This window comes from Helianthus annuus, chromosome 10 (genome assembly GCF_002127325.2).
Source record: "Helianthus annuus cultivar XRQ/B chromosome 10, HanXRQr2.0-SUNRISE, whole genome shotgun sequence".
Lineage (NCBI taxonomy): Eukaryota > Viridiplantae > Streptophyta > Magnoliopsida > Asterales > Asteraceae > Helianthus > Helianthus annuus.
In genome coordinates, this window is record NC_035442.2 from 20,439,581 (window position 1) to 20,447,461 (window position 7,881).

At 41.9% G+C, this 7,881-nt stretch overlaps 1 non-coding gene across 1 annotated transcript; it reads right to left on the minus strand.

Annotated features, from left to right (window-relative positions):
• Window positions 1–7,476: 7,476 nt before the first annotated feature.
• LOC118483548 lies at window positions 7,477–7,583 on the minus strand. The gene has a single exon (XR_004870839.1). It is a non-coding gene; the product is annotated as a small nucleolar RNA R71 (small nucleolar RNA).
• Between the last annotated feature and the right edge of the window lie 298 nt (window positions 7,584–7,881).

Sequence of the window (7,881 nt, forward strand, 5' to 3'; positions counted from 1 at the left end):
TGAATGTCTTGGATTTTGTCGAGGTTAGCCGATGTAGCTTGGCTCTGAATCTCTGAGGCTAGACCCTTGAGGTACAATTCGATACGCTTGTTTGGAGGGTCCACCATGGTTGGACACAAGATGGCCAGTTCGTCCGACCGTTTCGTATATGCATCAACTTCTGACCCCGTCATTTTCAAATGGTAAGGCTCCACTTCCAACTAGTATCTGTACTTGCGCGTTCCACCTGGTTAGCGCGATTCCTACCAAAGTACCAGTGGCGTACTTGACCCTGCGAGCCTCAGGGCGTTCACACATGAAGTTCTTGAATGTGCCACTGAATGTGCTTGGACGACAGTCCATGATGTTCTGGAATGTGTGCGTTCTGACCCGTTGCGCGAGAAAGATAGATCAAGGTTAAGCGCGAAAGTTGGGTCACGAGAGTAGGATCTAACATCCTAGAATAGATCTGGGATAGCAGGTTATACCTCCTGCTTGTGCGGCTGCAAGTGCCGCAGCAACTTGTTCGTTAATGAGAGCCGTCAACTGGGCTTGAGTCATGTCAACACGTCCAGACATGATCGAACAGTAAAGGTAGCATAAGTAAGAATGGTTCACGAATAGTGCGATGACAGAAGAGTGTAAGCACGTATGTGTTCTCAAGCAATAACAAGTTGTGAGCAAAGTAATGTAAGCATACTACGAGCAAAGTTCTATGCAGTTCTAGCAAGCAGGTAATAAACATAAACCTTATTACCTAGGATGTCGAGTCTTGCACGTGGAGCGAAGCGTCGCTGTGGATCGTTGAGAGCACTGTTCTGGTTATAGTCTGGTTTTAATAAAAACGTTTTCCCATATTAAAACCAAGTTCTCTATAACCAATGGCTCTGATACCAATCTGTCACACCCCCAAAATCCACCTGCGGAGTATCACCGCTTGGGAGCGTGACTGACCAGGATCAAGCCACCAATCATATTGAACATGCATTTAATATTAAGTAAAATAAATGAAAACCATCCATTCAATACAAAAGGTGATCAAACAAATCATCGTTTCAAAATGTAGCGGAAGCATAGTAAATAAACCAGTAGTAGCTAACAGTTTCAAGTGTCATAATAGTTTAACAGAAAAGTCACGATCCTTGTCCACAACGACCCGCTTCTCCAGTGCAAGCTCCAGGTACCTAACGATCTGCAAGGCATGTAACAGAATGATCAACAAACTAGTTGAGCGAGTTCACAGAAAGTAAATGCGTAATAGTAAGTTCGTTTGTAACAGGTGGCTCTACCGGGCCGATTGTATGTTCTATTGGTGGTGGTGTTCCACGTTACTGTGTGGTGGTGTTCCACGTTACTGTGTGGTGGTGTTCCACGTTACTGTGTGGTGGTGTTCCACGTTACTGTGTGGTGGTGTTCCACGTTACTGTGTGGTGGTGTTCCACGTTACTGTGTGGTGGTGTTCCACGTTACTGTGTGGTGGTGTTCCACGTTACTGTGTGGTGGTGTTCCACGTTACTGTGTGGTGGTGTTCCACGTTGTATAACCACTAGACTACTCGTAACTATAGGTATCCTTCACAACCGAGGATAGTAAAGTGGTAGTCTAGGCATAGTGTCAATAATGTATCTAATCAACCTTTCAATCCCATTCCCAACACCCCGGGAACCCCATGCCTTGGTAAGAGTGTGAACTCACCTTGGTTTGCTCGGTATGCTAGATTATGCACTCACAAGTAATTAGTCACGTCCTATTGTATGCACGTATAACAAATCAGTTCATGTTCGCAATGATACGCATGCAATTTAATGTTCACATAACAGTCAGTTTGCATAACGGCACAACACGTATTACTTCACGTATACAAATGTTAACGTTCATCAAGCATGGCATGCCAAATAAATCAAACATATAATTCCATCTTTCAAAGTACATTCATAACCAAGCATCTTTCGATCCACCCTTATCTTTCGACACATTAGTTATCTCAGTTATCTTTCGGACCGAAGGTTATGTTTCGAACCTATTGTCATCTTTCGATCACACACATATCTTTCGGTCAACATGTATCTTTCGGTCAACAGATATCTTTCGGTCACAACTATGTTTCGACTACAAGCATCTTTCGACAATAACTATGTTTCGAGTAGACAAGTATCTTTCGACATAAGCAGTTACGTTTTCATAATCAGTTACGCTTATTCAAAGTTTCTAAGTTTTATCCGTGATTATCAATTAACACATTTTCCAGAAATCGGTTATCCAAAATCGATCAAACAGGGACTTTCATAATAAACCTCATGAACCCTAATTTAACCAAAAGAACAAGATTGACACTTTATCCTATACGATCCGATTTCAAGAACAACGAACAATAACAAATCCGAATTGCATAATATCACAACCAATCCATAAAACCTTATCATCATACAATATCACAACGGATCCGATTTGCTAGCCGATTAATCAACAGAATCTTAACAATCATGGCAGTTCACTTTAATTATCCTTGCTAAACCATTATAACATTCATACCGTACGTATCCGATCATATAAACACATATTGCAAGACAATTAGACAATTATAACATTCATACCGTACATTTAGTGACAAATCATATACACTAGACACTAACCGGGATAGAAAGCAACAAGAGTTGATCAGCAAGTAGTCTCCGCAAATTCGTGGTTGCCGTCACACACAATGGAGCTAGGGTTTGAACAATAACAGCCAACATACATGTTTTCACGTTTTTAAATCGTATCACAGGAATGGGCCAAGCCCATCTGAAAGACTGGGCCGAAAGATGTCGAAGGATTATGTTTCGAACCTAAAGTTATCTTTCGTGATCCTTCGATCTATCTATCATGTTTCGTGGACATCCTTCGAAGGTTGGACATCCTTCGAAGGTTGGACATCCTTCGAAGGTTGTTTGTGTGATGAAATGTGTTTCATACTAACAAGTTTACACATTTTACAAGTTTCACAATGTAACAAACAAACAGCTATGTACAATCAAACAAACAAAACGTATAAAATTTCATGGCAACCATATGTGCAAATAAGTGACTAGTCAATACATGATCGTGTAATACATATGAAATCGAATCTTGGAAATTCGAGTTGTCACAAAAGAGACATAATCGAGTACAAGAAAATCCACCGGATCGTAAAAGTTCTCGATCTTGACAGTTACATCCGTGACTATCCCATAGGGTAGTTTGGGAGTCAAGTCGGCTAACACCACGGTGGTGTTTGCCGCTTGAAGTGGACCAAATTCTTATTGGTCATATAAACTACCCGGTAAGATACTCATGCTAGCACCAAGATCTAGAAGTGCCCGGGTTATTTGGAACTCGCCCACTTGTATTGAAATAATGGGCACCCCCGGATCTTGGAGCTTTGGCGGAAGTGCACCCGAAAGAATCGAACTCAAATGTTCTATTAAATCAAGTTTCTTGGGAAACATGTGAGTTCGCTTTTGGGTGCATAAATCTTTTAAGTACTTAGCGCATGAGGGTACTTGTTTGATGGCATCTAAGAGTCGTAAGTTGATTTTTACTTCTTTGAAAATTTTCCACATCTCTTCTTGATGTGGGACACGTTGCGTTACCACTTTCTTAGATGGTCCCAACAAAGCTTCGGGATTAGGGACGGTATTAACCTCAACACCCTTTTCCTTAGCTTTTGGGATGGGGACAGTCACAACGGGGGTATTTTTATTATTTTTAGAAACATTTTTATTTTGACCTGTTTGACCGTTATCAATCTTCTCATCACTAACATCTTCCACCACCCCTTCAACAAACTAGGGTGGTGGTGACTCGACACCATTATCAATGACTCGACCATTACGTAAAGAAATTTAATTAAGCAGTACCTCACATGTGTTCTTTGAGTTTGACCCTTGTTGCTTAGGGTTCATGGTGGTGTCACTTGGAAGTCTTCCTCCACTTCCTCGTATTTAGGCCACCTCTTCCGCAAGTTGACCCACTTGCTTTTCCAACGCCTTATGCAACTTGTCTCGTACTTCAAACTTTTTCTTCATCTCCGTCTTGATCTCTTGGTTTAAATTTCTAATAGCATTCATGATCGCGTCAAGCTTGGAGTTTAACGGTAATCACCACCCATTTGAGAGTTTGAAGTACCACGCCCATTACCACCTTGGTTGTAGCTCCGTTGGTAATTATTTTCATGGTTTTGATACCATTGGCCACTTTCTTGGTTATAACTCCTTTGGTACCCCCTTAGTTACCAATTTGGCAGTTTTGGTACGATGACCTACCTTGGTTACCGCTTTGATTTCCCGGTTGGAAATTTGAATTCATTTGGTTTGAGGTGTTACCATGCCTAAAGTTAGGATGGTTCCTCAAACCCGACTGATAAGTGTTGAACTTCATATCGTATTGCTTTCGTTCTCCGAACACTTGATTCACCTCTTCAGTGGCTTGTGTCATGTTTACTTGGCACTCCTCGGTCCGATGACCATTATCCCTACAATCTTCACATACCGCAAACTGAACCGCCCCACATCCTTTTTCTTAATACGAGCCAACTCCCACTCTAATGTGGCGATCCGATCCTTAGAACTCGAATCAAGATCGGGAAGTGACCGGGAGACAGGATGTTTTTTAACTCGGTCCGCCATAGCAACCGCCTTGGAGTTTTTACACGTTCTCTCCAAAAAGTCCCAATCATCTTCCTTGTGGTTTTTCAACAACGTACCGTTGCTTGCCGATTGCAAGTACTTGTGGTTTTCCGAATCCAAACCCTCACAAAGCAGTTCAACAATTCCCATCTAGCAATCTGATGGTGAGGACATTTACGAACCAATTCCTTGAAGCGAGTGAGATCTTCATGTAGCAACTCACCCGGTAACTGTCGGAATGACCGAGTTTCTTCTCGCGCATCATCGGTCTTGACTATTGATGTGTGTAAAATGCAACATATAAATTACATCAAATGAGGCACAAAACTAACCCTTTTTAAGTACTAATGTTGGAAAAAGTGTGTTTTTGTCTTCCTTTTGTATTTTCAGGATTAAATGAGCTCAAATTAACAAAAGAAGCAAAAAGACAGCTAAATCTAACATAAATGCAAGAAAGGGAACAAAAGTGAACTGCCCGACCCCTCGACAGCATCCTCCCAAGCAAAACAGAGAAGGCAGAAGACTGAACACGCCGCGTGCTCAGCGAACACGGGGTCGTGCCCAAGAAGCAGCAGAAAAGACAAACCTGTAGAAGCTTCTATTGCTCACCACGGGGCCGTGCCCAGTGAACACGGGGGCGTGCCCAAAGTACTGCAGGTGCATTAATTGTAATTGCGAATTACAATTAATGAAGAGAGATAGTGTCAGACGGGCACGAGGCCGTGCCCAGCGGACACGGGGTCGTGCCCAGGCTTCTGTTCAGCCTATAAATAGGAGTACTTGGAGCCATTGCAACTCATCCCTTGGCACACCACCTCTCTCACACTTCATCCACCACCCACCACCATCACAACACCATCATCCATTGTCCATCATAGAGTGTGTGAGTCGTCTGGGGATCCAAGATTGATCGTAAGAGTTCTTGACAATCAAGGCCATGTTTGCCTAAGTCTCTTACATCACTTAGTGAAGACAAGTTTTAGTATAATACTTTTTATTTTTAATCTTTTGCACTTTTTAATTGGTTTTGTATTAATGACTTTAATAACTAGTTGCTTATGTTGAAGGTGATTCTTCCTTATCGTTTATCCGTGGTGTCTTGGCATTATTTTACTGTTTATATAAAATAAAATATTTTCACCATTCATATCTCCACGGTCTATATGGAGGTATGTTGGCTACCTGGTCGGGGGTTAAGGGAACAGTTTGGTAAGGGTCTTGCCCTTGTTCAGCGTTTAGAGGTCCTGCAAGGGACCTGGGTCAAATTTAGTAGGACTTTCTTCAATACCCAAAGGTATTGGATGGCGGGGGTCCAAACTCTTTGATCCCCTCATAACTTAACTACTATTAATATTATAACCCAGCTATTTAGGACTGTATCCCTGCTGACTCAGACTACTTAGTCGAGGGTAACGTCACCTCCAAAAGAGGGGCCTACCATAATTTGCATTAATAACTTAATTAATTATCTTTCAAGAATCCGACCCTTTAGGATTGTATCCTTGCTGACTCAAACTACTGGGTTGAGGGTAACGTCGCATTTAAAAGAGGGGCCTACTACAATAACTAAGATAATCTCTTAAACAAGTGCAAAAGTGCGAAAATAATCAAAGGTTATACTAACACACGAGTCGGATCCAAGTGATTCATCTTGTCTATCTATTTTTATTTTTATTTTATTTTTCAGCATTTAGTTAGTTTTATTTTCTTAGTTTAAAAATCTTTTTCTAACATTTTGATTTGATTAGACGTTGAGGATAAACCGGTACTAAAAGCTCTTGTGTCCTTGGACGACCTCGGTATCTTACCAACACTATACTACGTCCACGATGGGTGCACTTTCTCATATGTGTGTTTAGTGTTAGTAAATATCGTGTTTTATAAATTTAAAACTTGGCTAAAGTGTAAAAAGGGCTTAAAATATATACTTAAAACATATACACACTAGCACGCATCAAGTTTTTGGCGCCGTTGCCGTGGACACAAAGATTTTAAGAAAGTTAGGAATCAACGGCCTAATCATTTTTTTTTATTTTCTTTTTACTTTTTTAGGATTTTCTTAAATTTTCAGCTTCTGCAGAGCCTAGCACGGGCCGTGCCTGGTCGGACACGGGCCGTGCCCAGCAGTATTACTGGCAGTTTTTATTTTTCCGAGTTACAGAAGGCTGACCACGGGGCTGTGTCGGTGCAACATGGGGCCATGTCCAACTCTCCAGTAACAGGGATCCGGAAAACAATCACTGTAACTCTAACCATGGGCCGTGTTCACTGAGCACGGGGTCGTGATGAACCTTCTGACCAACATTCTTTTTTGTTTTTGTTGCAGGACTTGGAACCAGACGCCACCTCTACGTAGTGTATGAGCTCCAGTTCTAATAAAGACATAAAAGAACCTCTAGAAGAACCCGAACGCTTTCTCAAAAAAAGGCTAAAAGCTAAAAACCAAGAGAAGGTTTCGGGGAACCCACTCCCGATGGCGGACCAACGTACCCTCATGGATTATCTACGACCCACCGTAGGTAATCTCGGCGCCACTATCAATGCACCGAATGTTGAAGCCAATAACTTCGAACTTCGGCCGCATTTGATACAGATGCTTCAAAACTCTGCAACCTTCCATGGGCTTGCGGACGAGGATCCTCATCTACATATTACTAATTTCTTAGAAATATGTGATACCTTTCGGATCAATGGAGCATCAAATGACGCCATCCGCCTCCGAATGTTTCCTTTTTCACTAAAAGACCAAGCAAAAGCTTGGCTTAACGCCCTCCCAGCTGGATCGGTAAACACCTGGGATGAACTAGCCCAAAAATTTCTATATAAGTATTTCCCTCTCGCTAAAATGGCTAAATTAATGACTGAAATTAATACATATTCACAAGAGGACGGGGAATCCTTATATGAAACTTGGGAAAGGTTCAAGGAGCTATTGCGAAAGTGTCCGCATCACGGCCTTGCGATATGGCAACAAGTATCCACTTTCTATAATGGGTTGTTGCCACACACAAGGCAAACACTTGACTCTAGCTCCGAGGGACTTTTAGGTAATCGCCGCCCGCATGAAATATATAATCAAATTGAGGAAATTGCTCAAACCAATTTCCAGTGGCACATTCCCCGAGGCAATAAATCTATTGCCCCGGGCGCCCATAAGGTTGATGAAAGCACTTCTTTACAAGCCCAAATCGAGGCCCTTTCTTCAAAAATAAAAAAATTGGAAATGACAAAAACGGTCTCGGTTATGGCTTGTAAA